Genomic DNA, 14,582 nt, shown 5'->3' with positions numbered 1-14,582 from the left:
GAATAATGCTTAGAGATTCTGATAAAGTTCAATTTACATAATACAATCATTGAGGCTAACTCAGAATTAGTAATTAAGGCGGTCAAGCGGCTAGGCACGGGTATTGCACCTGACAAAGTCTGGAGACACTGTAGACTTTTGCAAGTCTATTACTGAATTCAATCACACCTAATAATTCTCAGAACTCTTAGTTTTGTGCATGTGCGAAGAGGCGCCAATAGAGTAGCGGACTGGCTCACTAATGAAGGGGTGAGATGCACAAAAGACAACAAGTGTTGCTTATGGGAGATGGTACCCGCAGGACAATTGCATGAGAGCTGCCACACTCTGGCCCTCACAGACAAGGAGCATTATCAGCACATGCAGGGGAATCTGCCAGCTGACCTATAATCAATGGACGACAAGGGTTTGATTGTTAGTCAACCAAAGCTTTGGCATAGTCGGGCCTCGCAGTGGGATAACTCAGGTTGCCTACTCGAGGGTTTTGCAGGAGAGCAGGCCGTTAGAAAAATGGTGAGAATCTGCTCTAAACTATGAGGCACAGGTTCAATTGGGTGGCTTAGTCGAATGGATGACAACAATGTAGAGTTTTCAGGCGTCAAGTGGTTATCAGGCATTAGGTGGATCTCAGGCGTCAAGTGGTTATCAGGTGCCAAGCCGTTATCTGAAGTCGAATGGTTATCACGTGTCAAGTGGTTTCTGGGTTATTAGGCATCAAGCGATTTTTGGGTTATTGGGCATCCTCAAAACATGAAGTGGTTTATTAGAAATGTCTCTGATGCCACTTAGTGCTCAACATGTGGCTTCCAGAGGAGAGAGAATACCGCCTTCATCGGGCGGGTATTTCTCTGGCTTCTTCTCCACCCAATATTTCCCTCGGCCATTGGATCTCGCAGATGTAGATAAAGGGCTTTGATTTGTCGAGTTGGTCAGTGGGTTTTTCTCCGACTTCTTCTCTGCCCGATATTTCCCTTGGACATTAGATCTTGCAGATGTAGATCAAGGGCTCTAATTTGTCAAGTTGGTCAGTGGGTCCAGGCACTCCCTCGTGGACCTAAAATCTTTATTTTATAGTCATTATTCACATCCTCAGATCCGCGCAAAGTTTGTCGGGTTAAGAATTTTTGTTCCATACTCTTGCTTAAAAAAAAACAATATATTGCATTATATATATATATATATATATATATATATATATATATATATATATATATATATATATATATATATATATATATATATATATATATATATATATATATATATATATATATATATATATATATATATAGATATATATATATATATATATATATATATATATATATAGATATTAAATTAATTTAAATTCGAATTCACAAATCCACATATTTGAATGGCACATATTTAAATATTATTTGATATGGTCAAAGTGCATTATATATATGGTGTTACATTTAATATGGCAAAAGAATATGGGTTGGGTGGAGGCGAGTTTTGAACCCATAATGTCCCCCACCCAAACCATGTGCCTTACCATTGAACCACAATGAAAAACTTTGAAAATGTTAGCCACAAAATGATATTTAAATGCAAATTAATTGCCGACAGTGGGGTTGGTGGGAGCCAACCCCCACCCCATATGACCATGCACCAAGAAACCAAGGGCCAATGAATGGATAGTTCTTAGTGAGCTAATCACATTTTAATTTAATTAATGTCGTTTATCATTTAATTGAACAGTTGATTAAGTTGGCGACGGATTTGGCAGTGCACCAAATTAGGCGGAAACTGCCAGTTTTGGCAGAGTTAACTAGAGTCTCTCCAGATTTAGCGGGGTTTCCTAGGAAAAATTGAATGAAGCATAACTTGCTCAATTTTCGACCAAATTGAGATCAGAAAGAAGTGTTTTTGGCTAATTTGGACCTTCGGAATACATTAGCATAGGTATCAAGAGCCACAGAGCTATGTAAACAACATTTTTTTCCACATGGAGCTAATACAGAGGCTTAAGCCATGGAAGTTGGACCAAGGAGATGTAGCCCAGGAGGGGTGAACTCCTTCATCAAAACACTGTGTTAATGTGTCTCTTTGATGGTTTGTTGCACTATATATGTTTTCTATTTATTATTCATTTTTTAAGCTATTTTTCTCATGAATTTCTTGTTTAACTTAAGGAAATTTACCTGTTTGTAAGCACCAACAACTAAGGAAACCTCAACACAAAAAGCAAGAAGCAAGCACATGTTTATAAATATGTAGTTGTTACTAGCACATAAAAACTAATCATACAAAAATAGATCAAGTTGGTATCAGAGCACAAGGTTGAATTGCTTGATTAAATGAGTTTGTGCAATTAGGATTTTAATGGCTGCAAAATTTTGATGCTTACAAGGGTAAAGTTGTAGAGAGGATAATGGAGGAAATTGGTTGCAACTCCTGAGGTAATGCCTAGAAGAAGGAGAGCCACGAGGCCACAATTTCCATCACCCAAAGTTGCAAATCTAGTTGCACTTGAAGCTCCTCAATTTTTGTCTTCAACTGATATTGAAGAGGTACAATCAGTACAAATTTCTGAGCTTGAATCCATAGCCATTATGTCTGGAGAAAGAGAGCTTGAAGATCCCTCTTCAGAAGAGGAAGAATTTAAGAAATATTTCTATACTTTGACTGAGATGGTTAAATTCCTCTATGAAGAGAGGAACACTAGAATGGTTGGAGATAGTTCTAAACCTCCACATGGAGAAGGAAGCTCAGAGGACAAAAAAGATAAGAAGAAGGATTCCAAAGGGAATGGTGGAAATCCACCTCCATCTCCACCATCCTCATAATATTCCTCGTCATCTTCACTATCTCACATAGCATCATATTCCACTACCACCACTGAAACTGCCCATACTCGTTCAAAAACCCCAAAAGGAAAAACTCCATTACTGAAATTGGACATAAAATTTGAACTTCCCATGTATAATGGAGAAGTGAATGCAGAAAAGTTGGACAATTGGATTCGACAGTTGGAGGTATACTGCAGAATTCATAAACTTCAAGAAGACGACAGAAAGATCTAGTTGGCTTCATTGAGGGTAGAAGGAGCTGCGCTAGTTTGGTGGGAAGCAAAGACTCAAGAGGAAATGAGAATCCATGGTAGGATATCCATCACTTGGTTTGAATTTGTTTTTTTAATTAAAATACAATTTTATCCTTCAGCCTATATGGAAAAAGGCATTATGAGTTGGCAGAATTTTAGGTAGCTTAAAGGTCAAATAGTCCAAGATTATACATAGAAGTTTAGGAAAAGGGTTTTGTTATTAGGAGGGAACTTTAATTCCCAAGACACACTTCTGAAATATATTGGGGGTTTACATTCCTATCTTAAACACACTATTCTTATGTTCAATCCAACTAATTTAGATGATGTGTGCAAGCCACGCATCTTGAATCTAGAGGAAAGAACACTTATGAAGAGAGTAGTGATAAAAGGCCATCTAAGGGTAAGGAGAAAGAGAAAGGAGGAAAATGGAAGGTAAAGAAGAATGGAAGTGTGAAGAAATAAGAGGACAAAATCAGATGCAAACATTGTTCCAAAGAGGGGCATGATGAAGCCCACTGCTGGAAATTGCATCCAAAAATGAGACCAAATAAGTTTAACAATAAAGGGAAACAGAAAACCACTGCTATCACTCAAGAAGACTTAGGTTCTGAATCAGGTGATGAAAACAAAATCACTGTCATGGGAATCGAAGGACAACAAGATATTTCAAGCACTAGTTCACAAAACTATAAAACTACTACTACTCCAGATGAAAAGAGACGAATTGAGTTATTTCATGTCAGGGTCATATCTAAACACACCAAGATTGACACACTCTTCGATAGTGGGTCACAAGCGAATCTGATCTCCGAAGACTTAGTTAAGAGATTGAATCTTGAAACTGTACCTCACAATATACCCTTTGGGATGGATAGCAAGAGACACTAGTTACAGGTTACAAGAAAAATTTTGTTTAAGTTTGCAATCACTACAAATTTTGTTGACGAAGTAGAGTTAGATGTGGTATCGCTTGATATTTTAGGTGTGGTGTTGGGTAGTCCATATTTGTATGAATGGAAAGCAGTGTTTTACCTCCATGAAAACAAGTATCACTTCTTCAAGGATGGGGTGGAGTACATAGTGAGAGCCCATCGCAAAAAGCTGAACATTTCTTTGGTGAATGCAGGGGAGGAAAAAAGACTAGTGAATTCAAGTAAAAGTTTAGTACTTCTCATGTTCAAGCCAAATGATGATATTGTTTATGAAAATTTTGTTGCATGTAATGCAAGTTTCAATCCTGATTTGGTTCATTCAGTTCGCCAGAGTGATGAAGTATTTCAGGTTGTGAATGAATCGTCCTTCAAGGAGAAAAAAAGTTCACATGAAATATCTTTGCACCAAGAGGTTTCTCTTTGTGATTTTAGCATGCAAGGGTTGACAAAATTGCAAAGTGTAGAGACACGAATGCAATGCAAAAGTTTGTTGAAAAATGGGCTCATTCAATCATCGCTTATGCCATGTTGTGCACCGATGGTTATGGCACCAAAGACGAATGGTAAGTATTTCAAGAAAGAGGACAAAAGGAGTAGTTTTCTCCAAGGAAAAGTTGTAAAAAGAGGTTAGTGCAAGAATATACATAACACCAAACAAGAATGGTTTGTATGGTTTTTAATGTTGTATGTTATTTGTAGCACTTCTATTACATACATGTATTTGAATTATGGAAAAAAAGAGTCCTTTCTTGAAGAAATTGTCCACTTGGGTGACAAAAACATGTTTAGAATGTTTTCTTATGCACATGTCATCTAGGAAGGAAAATTGTTTGATGTTTTGAAGATATCAAAGTACAAGTTGGGTATCACTTCTTTGATGAATTTGGGCCATGATATTGGAAATGATAAGTTGAAGGCAAGCCTCTCCAAGTTGGATGCCATTGTTGATTGGTCAATGTCCAAGATAGTCATTTTGATAAGACATTTGTTGGGAGCAGCCCAATTTTGGAGGAGAGTTGTTGTTGAGATTTCTTCTTTCAAATATCCTTGGCATGCATTTTCAGGTGTGTGCAAAAACTTCCAATGGGGAGGAAAACATCAAGAGGCATGTGTTGCTTCAAACCAAAAGATCAGTTCAATTCTTTTTTATGTTCTTTCAAACTTGAAAGGTTCATTTTAGTTTCAAGTTTATGCAAGAAACTTCACCATCTTATTTCATTCAGAAGATTTCAATGGTGTAAAGATTAAGTTGTAGCGATCCATGCACTTTCATTGGATGGATACTTGTCAAAAATTTCACTTGGTTCGAAGGTACAAAAGAGGTATAAGAAACAAGTTCATTGTTATGCCTTTTAGGCCTATTGGTTATGTAGCTATTGTATTCAAGCATCATTATGTTTTACATGAAAGTTATGTTCAGAAAATTTCATACTTTCAAGATGTACAATCGGGCTTGAGTCAAGAAAACCAAGTAGTGAAATTTGTCATCCATTTGCATTATATTTTGTTATGTCATCTTGGTAAGAAGGATGTTTCTATTGATGGCAACATGGAAAAAACCATGAGTTTCTATGAACGACTGAAAATGCTGCAACAAATAGTGCAAGATCGGCTTGAAAAGGGAAAAGACAAGTACAGGTGTAGATCGGGGTCCTCAAGGCCTGTGAATGTTGATTTTGTTAGAGAGGAGCTGAAGGAAACAAATTCGTCAAAAATCCAATTAGATCGAGCTTGGAAAGGTGAGGAGGCTATATCCTCATCCACTTGTCAGATAATAGTATCTTCTCGGGTCCAAAAGGCTTCTAGTGGGGAGGAATGATGAGGTGCTCAATATTTAGCTCAAAAATAAAAGTTCTCAAATTGGCTTGAAAACTGTATGGATGCATCCATCTCATCAAGATGATCGCAAGGCAATTTGTTCCACTGAAAATAGAATCTGGATGAAGGAGAAAAGGCCTGATGTTCATTTTCCTAAACAGCTAAAAAAATTGCAAAATGGGACAGAATAATGACATGGCAGTCCAGTTAGTAGTCTAGTCAAAAAGAGGAATATTCTTCAGTTTTAGCCCAATGGGGCCATGATAAATGTCACCTTAACATTCACTAGTTTGGTTTTGTGAAGGTGAATTTGCCTAAGTGATCTTAAGGTGGAATTTGATTTTTTTTTAATTATAATTATATATATATATATATAGATATAATTTTTATTTATATTATATATTTTTTAACTATATATTATATTATAATATCGTATATATATTTTATATATTAAATTAATTTAAATTCGACTTTACAAATATGAATATTTCAATGGCGTATATTTAAATATTATTTGATATGGTCAAAGTCCATTATATATATGGTGTTACATTTAATATGGCAAAAGAACATGGGTTGGACGGAGGTGGGTTTTGAACCCATGTGCCTTACCATTGAACCACAACGTGGAACTTTGAAAAGAATAGCCACGAAATGATATTTAAATGGTGCTTAATTGCTGACAATGGAGGTGGTGGGAGCCAGCCTCCACCCCATGTGGTCATGCACCAAAAAACCAAGGGTCAACGAATGGATAGTGCTTAGCGCGTTAATCACGTTTTAATTTAATTAATGTAGTTTATCACTTAATTAAACAATTTATTAAGTTGGCGACGGATTTGGCGGCATGCCAAATTAGGCATAAATTTCCAGTTTTTGTGTACTTAACTCAAGTCTCTCCAAATTTAGCGGGGTTTCCTAGGAAAAATTGAATGAAGCATAACTTGTTTAATTTTCAACCAAATTGAGATAAAAAAATTGTTTTTGGCTAATTTGAACCTTCTAAACACATTGGTGTAGGTATTAGTAGCCATAGAGCTTTGTAAACAACATTTTTACCACATGGAGCTAATATAGAAGCCCAAGCCATAGAAGTTGGACCAAGGAGATGTAGCCCAAGAGGGGTGAAATCCTTCATCAAAACATTGTGTTAATGTGCCTCTTTAATGGTTTGCTACATTGTATATATTTGCTATTCATTATTCATTTTTGAAGCTATTTTACTCATGAATGTCTTGTTTAACTTAAGGAACTTTACCTATTTTTAAGCACCTACAACTACGGAAAACTCAGCACAAGAAGAAAGAAGCAAGCACATGTTTATAAATATGTAATTGTTATTAGTAAAACAAAACTAATCATCTAAAAATAGATCAGGAATCTTTGTGGAATCATGAGGAATCTAAAAGATTCTCTAAAGGCCCAATTTCGACAGTCTCAAAACTAGGCTGACTTTATACTCATTTTACTCATTTTTTCACAAGAAGCGTAGTGGTGAAGTTAGATTTATCATATGAACAGTAGAATTCTAGTCAACTAGCGAGAAGGAATCTTTGAGGAATCTGTTATGAAACCAGCTCAAGAAAAGATAGAAAAGATAGATCAACGCCTTAGAATTCAGCCTCTTCGAGGGGGCAACCTCCTTTACATTACATAAATGAACAATTCTTGGATGATACAAATGACAAAACCTCCTTTCTATATATAGGAGTCTAAGGAGTCACAATATAATCCAGTCAACCTAACAATAATAATATAAAGCCACAAAAATAACAATAGAGGGATTCTATGGGGCACAGAAATAACAATATGGGGGTAATAGGGGCACAACAATATAAATAAGGGGTATAACTACAATAGTAATGGGGTAATCACTAGTATTATAGGGACCCAACATGCCCCTCTCCTTCAAAAAAGTGTTGTCCTCAACGCTTGAGTAGTTCTGGATACTTCTGCATAAAATTCTCATCCTCCCATGTGGAATCTTCAGCGGATAAGTTCTTCCACTTGATAAGATACTCTGAAATTGATCGATTTCGTAGCTGTCGAGTTCTTGTTTCTGTGACTGCTTCCGGTTCCAATATAATTTTTCCTTCCTCGTCAAGTTCTGGCAATATTGTTTGAACTGGGAGCTTGTCGCCTATAACCTTCTTTAAACATGAAACATGGAAAACTGGGTGCAATCGAGAAGCTGCAGGAAGCTCCAATTTGTATGCCATAGTACCAATCTTTTGCAACACCTTGTACGGACCATAATACTTTGGTGATAATTTATTATCCTTCTTAGCTTGCTTTAGGGACATTTGCTTATATGGTTGTAGCCGTAGGAATACCCAATCACCTACATCAAAACTTCTTTCACTGCGATGTTGATCTGCCTGTTGTTTCATTCTATTTTGTGCCAACACGAGGTTATCCTTTAAGAGTTGGAGGACTTGTTGTTGATGTTCGATGTGATGTTCCACTGCCTGAACCTTAGAATTTTCTCTTAAATATGATGTGATGGATGGTGGTTGATACCCATAAAGTGCCATAAATGGGGTCATTTTTGTTGCTGTATGGAAGGAAGTGTTATACCACCATTCAGCCAGAGGCAACCATTTGACCCATTGTGTCTGTTTATCAGATACAAAGCAACGAAGATATCCTTCCAAACATTTGTTTACTATCTCAGTTTGCCCATCAGATTGAGGATGATAAGATGAGCTATGAGCTAACTGAGTACCAAGACAAGAAAATAATTCTGTCCAAAAATTTCCAGTGAAAATGGGATCTCTGTCACTTACAATAATCTTTGGGTTTCCATGTAGCTTTTGAACTGTTTCCATAAATGCAGTAGAAACTGTACTGGCTTTAAATGGATGTGATAATGCACAAAAGTGTGCATACTTGGTAAGTCTGTCAACTACCACCATGATGACACTCTTTCCCTCAGACTTGGGTAAACCTGTGATAAAATCCATTGAAACCTCCTCCCAACGTTGGCTTGGAATGGATAAAGGTTGTAATAGACCGGTGTCTTAATTGTTTCAACTTTATTTTTATGGCAAACCAAACATTCCGCCACAAACTTTTGAATATCTGATTTAAGGCCATCCCAAAAAAATTCCTTCTTAACCCTGTGGTAAGTTTTTAAAAATCCTGAGTGCCCTCCTAAGGGAGAAGTGTGCAATTCCATAAGAATCTTTTGTTTTAGCTGGGAATTCTTACAGAGGTATAAGCGATCTTTGTACCATAACGAATCATTTTGCCAGCTAAATGTATCAGAAGTACTGGAATCTTGTTGTAGCTTTCGAATAAGTGCCCACACTTCTTCGTCATTCTTCCATTCCTCCTTGCTTCGTTTATCCAATCTGGTTGGATAATAGAAATGGCACACAACAATGCTTCCACATCCTCATCCTTTCTTGAGAGTGCATCTGCCACCACATTTTGCTTCCCTTTTTTGTAGATGATTTCAAAGTCATAACCCAACATCTTTGTGACCCACTTTTGTTGCTCTTCAGAGGATAATCTTTGTTCTAAAAAGTATTTAAGGCTATCATGATCCTTTTTTACCTTGAAGTGTCTTCCCATTAGGTAGGGTCGCCATTTCTTAAGTGCATGGAGTATTGCCAACATTTCCTTCTCATAAATAGCTTTGCTTAAAAACTTTCCCTTGATTGGACGACTTTCAAAAGCAATGGGTCTTTCATCTTGCATTAGAACAGCACCAATTCCATTTCCTGAAGCATCACATTCCACAATAAAGGTTTTTGTGAAGTCCGGTGTAGCTAAGACCGGTGCTTGGCACATTGCCTCTTTAAGATGTTCAAAGGCCTTTGTTGCTTCCGGAGTCCATGAAAATGAATCTTTCTTCAATAATGTTGTTAGAGGTGCTGCTATTCTCCCATAATTCTTAACAAACTTGCGATAATACCCTGTCAACCCAAGAAATCCTCGCAGATGCTTTATGGATGTGGGGATTTTCCATTCCTTAATGGCTTTAATTTTGCTAGGGTCTACCTTAACTCCTTCATGAGATACAATATGACCCAAATATTCCACCTCCTGGACTCCAAAGAAACATTTGGATCTTTTTGCATATAATTGTTTCTCCTCCAATAGTTGTAGCACCCTGTCAACATGTTCAACATGATCCTTCCAAGACTTGTTGTAGATTAGTATATCATCAAAAAATACTAACACAAATTTTCTAAGGAATGGTTTGAAAATTGAATTCATCAAACCTTGAAATGTTGAAGGTGCATTGGTAAGGCCAAAAGGCATGACCAAAAATTCATAATGACCCTCATGAGTTCTAAATGCTGTTTTCGGAATGTCTTCAATCTTCATTCTGATTTGATGATATCCCGAACGAAGATCCAACTTGGTGAAGTAAATTGATCCATGCAATTCATCCAGTAATTCATCAATGACAGGAATGGGGAACTTATCTTTAATAGTGAGCTTGTTGAGCTCCCTATAATCTGGACACATGCGCCATGATCCATCCTTCTTGTGCACCAATACTACTGGAGCTGAGAAAGAACTTTGACTCGGTTGAATTATACCAGCCTCTAGCATTTCTGCAACCATACGTTCAATTTCACTTTTTTGGACATAGGGATATCTGTACGGCCTGATGTTTGGAGGAACACTTCCTGGAATCAGATGAATAGCATGATCATGATCACGCATAGGTGGGAGACCTTTGGGAGTCTCAAATACCTTGGAATGATTGTCCAGGACTTTTTGGAGATCTGGAGAAATAGATGATTCCAATGTGGAAACATCTAGCGAACATAATTGTGCAATTACACCTCTTTGCTCCTTTTTTAGAAGCTTTGTCATGCCATTAGAGCTGATTATCTTTCCTGGTTTCCCTGCAATACCCCTTAATTCAACTTCCTTTCCTTCCACAGAAAATTTCATGAAAAGTTCTTGAAAATTAAAAGCTATTGTACCCAAGGATTGTAGCCATTGGACTCCTAGTACAACATCAGCACCTCCCATTGGAATGGAAAGCATTGGGCTAGTCAATACATATTCTCCCATGGATAGCTTGATATTATGGCACTTTCCAGAACAATTTATTGTTCCTCCATTTGCAATCATCACTTGACACTCTGGTGCTGGATATAGGAAGCAATTCAATTCTTTTGCTACCCTACAATGAATAAAATTGTGGGTGCTTCCTGAATCAATCAACACTATTACCTTTTTCTTCTTGATTTGTCCTTCTATCTTGATGGTTTGAGGAGTGGTAATTCCCGCCAATGCATTACAAGATATGGTCGGATTTATTTGTTCTTCATCTAGGCTTTGTTCCTGGAATATATTCTCTTCTTTTGACCTTTCTTGCTCCTTTTCTTCTTCCTCTTCACAATCTATGTAGAATAATTTCTTCTCAGCACACTTATGACCTTTTGTGTATTTGCTATCACAATTGTAACAAAGCCCTTTTGCTCTTTTTTCTTCCAATTGTTGTGGTGTCAACCTTGTAGGTTGTGGAAGACTATGGGCAACAACACTTCCGTCTTTATAGTTGTGAATGGTATGCTTCCTAGTTGCCATAATTTTGCTTTCCATTTTTCTTGCTAACCTGAATGCCTTCTCTAATGAATCAGGTTCCCAAAGGCGCACATCATGTTGGATATTATCCTTTAAAGACCCTATGAACACATCAATCCTATGCTCCTCTGGAATATCTTTTACCCTTATGTTCAATTTTTGGAACTCCTCAATGTGCTCCATTATTGAACCCTTTTGTTTGAGACTTATCAATTGGCTAAAAAAAGTGTTGCTTTTTGTATCCTCATAATGTGCTATCAATTCTTCCGTAAAAATTGCCCAAGTGATAAATTGTTTACGAGAACAAAGCCATTGATACCATACAAACTGATTTGGTTCCAAATATAAAGTTGCCATACGTACCTTTTGTGTGTTTTGCACATTATTGAGATCGAAGAATTGCTCCATCTGTAATATCCATGTGGCGGGATCCTTGCCATCAAACTTCCTCATATCGATTTTTGGAATATGGTGATTCTTCGATCCAACATTAGCGTCTATGGAATCATGATTAACATTTCTTTTGTTCTCATCATGAGTTTCCTTTACTACCTTTTCACCATTAGTAAGTATTTCTTGTAGAAAATTAGTCAAATCTTTCTTCAAATCTGCCATGCCTGTCTTCAAATTTGTGTTCAAATCTATCTTCAAATTGTCCATCTTAGCTTCCATGCCATTCATCTTAGCTTCCACGCCATTTATCTTAGCTTCCACGCCATTTATCTTAGCATTTGTTAACTTTTGTGAGTGTGACATTTGTTGCACTTGTTCTTGTAATTTTGATATATCATGTAGCATTTCTTCCTCTTCTTCATGAGTCATGCTAGAGCTTTCAGGTTCCTTACTAGGTGTTTGCATTTTCTTTCCTCGGGGCATCAGTTACCGATAATAATTCTCTACTATGCCCTTTGAATTCCTTCAAAATAAATTTTCAAACCAAGCTTAAGCAAAAATTTAAAAAAATCTACACACCTTTTTTCACTTTGTAGGAGCTCGATATTGCCTCTGATGTATCTCTGTACTTTCCAGTCATCTAGTTCTGAAATTGTGACCTATAGTATCTCTCTATGTCCTCTTTCCAATTCCAGAAGTCTGACCCAAATTGGATTCTCCAAGGAAGATTTATGCGAAATCTCCCACAGTGACTTGATTATAGACTAGTTCAGAAGAGCTAACTTGTACGACATGCCGCGAGTCACTGTTTTGAACTTTGGATCTAAAAAACACCCAAAAGAAACTACAGTCCGTCCTCTTTCTGCACCTTTTTACTAAATTTCAATCCGATCCTCAGAGAGAAAGTTATGACGATTTTCCCCAGGTCACCTGTTTTGAATGTAATTCAGGAGTCTGCAAAAATACCAACTTCCTCAGATCATATCTCCGAAAATATCGCGCGAAAAGCTCTGAAATTCGGACCCAAGGTTCAGCGCCAATTCTTCTCAAATGGGTTTTTTTGGCGACTTCTGAAACATCACAAAAAAAAACGTTATAGCAAAAATTCCACGATGACCTGTTTGGAGCAGCGAAACCCTAGAATCCAAAGCTCTGATACCAAATGTTATGAAACCAGCTCAAGAAAAGATAGAAAAGATAGATCAACGCCTTAGAATTCAGCCTCTTCGAGGGGGAAACCTCCTTTACATTACATAAATGAACAATTCTTGGATGATACAAATGACAAAACCTCCTTTCTATATATAGGAGTCTAAGGAGTCACAATATAATCCAGCCGACCTAACAATAATAATATAAAGCCACAAAAATAACAATAGAGGGATTCTATGGGGCACAGAAATAATAATATGGGGGTAATAGGGGCACAACAATATAAATAAGGGGTATAACTACAATAGTAATGGGGTAATCACTAGTATTATAGGGACCCAACAGAATCGTTGAGATTCCTAAGCGTCTGGGTTTTAACCAAGGTAGAAAGGGGTCAATACTATAGTCATTTGACACGATTTCATGCCAATAATTCAACAATGCAATCCATTTTTCAGAAAAGGTGTGCATTTTCAGGCCATCCCTGGAACTGGAGGTATAAGGTGCCTTTTCTACATGTATGTAATTTGATTTCACCAAGATTAATGAAAGAGGCCTCCCCACATTAAGCAGGGCCCGGAGATGTTACCCACATTGGGTTAACTCCGTTATAAACTTGTTGTGTCTTTGCTTCTCATGGTTGTCATTTATTTTTGTTTCTTTTATGTGTATGTATATTATGGTTACGTGCCCTTTTAACTGCAATTTTGTATGCATTTTTGAAGTGAAAAGATCTTAATCACTCAACTATTACAATATTCTTAATGCTATCATATGAAGGGTTTGAGAAGATTGTATTACAATTGGTGGACTCTTTGTTCTTGCACAGGCTATGTGGGCAGATTTCGTCCATTATCTACCTCATAGCATTATACTAGTATTTTATCACTTGTGGTGGACTTAACAACTATTATTCTTGATCGATGTGGAAAACTTTCAGAGAAGGCTGTGAAACCTATGGGATCGACCTTAGGATGAACTACTAATCTACTATTTATGTGGATTCCAATAGCACAAATGTGGATAAACTACCTTAATCCTAAAAACATTTGACGTTTACTAGTTGATTCAATTCTTTTGGCCATGATTGGCAATGGTCTTTTGATTCCACGAGCCCTGTCTACTCATGATATCATGTGGTTCACTGGTTCATCTTTGGTAGCCTTATTCTATGGTTGGGGAAATATTCTCAATGTTTTCATTTTCAGAGGAATTTGCAGACATACTTCTTGGAAGTTACGAGTGCTCTAATATTGTTGCTAGGAAAAATAATTTGAAGGGAAGCCAAGGCCTATGGATTGAACTCTCCATTTAGGTCCCTAAAACAATTGATGCCTAGTTTTGTGTCGTAAACGAAATAGTGTATTTTCAGCCTAGAGACTACTAATAAGGCATGAACACCTACTTGAGGATTTTGATTAAGATGTCATATAAACATTTGGAATAAATGAAAGTAGTGAATAATTTCTAGATGAATGAATCCCACATTAGCTTAGAATGGTTGTAAAAAACTTTATGTGGATCTGATATTCATTTTTAAATGATTTTGCCTAATACATTAATGCGAACTAACAGAAAGAAGAATCTATTAAATAATAAATTCATATGATAAACATGACTTCTTTCGAGGCTTGCTCTAGAGGGAGGAATGCACAGGTGCTTTT

The 14,582-nt window shown here is 36.9% G+C and overlaps 1 pseudogene; it reads left to right on the top strand.

Annotated features, from left to right (window-relative positions):
• Positions 1-14,270, top strand: part of LOC149199021 (maltose excess protein 1-like, chloroplastic pseudogene) — a 59,999-nt pseudogene extending 45,729 nt beyond the window's left edge.
• The last annotated feature ends 312 nt before the right edge of the window (positions 14,271-14,582 follow it).

The sequence above is a fragment of the Pinus tabuliformis genome, chromosome 2_1 (genome assembly GCF_031772625.1).
Source record: "Pinus tabuliformis cultivar Carrire ecotype Pingquan chromosome 2_1, CPIR1, whole genome shotgun sequence".
Taxonomy (NCBI): Eukaryota; Viridiplantae; Streptophyta; class Pinopsida; order Pinales; family Pinaceae; genus Pinus; species Pinus tabuliformis.
Note: the sequence above shows the minus strand (reverse complement) of the source record. Positions and strands in the feature narration are given on the sequence as shown.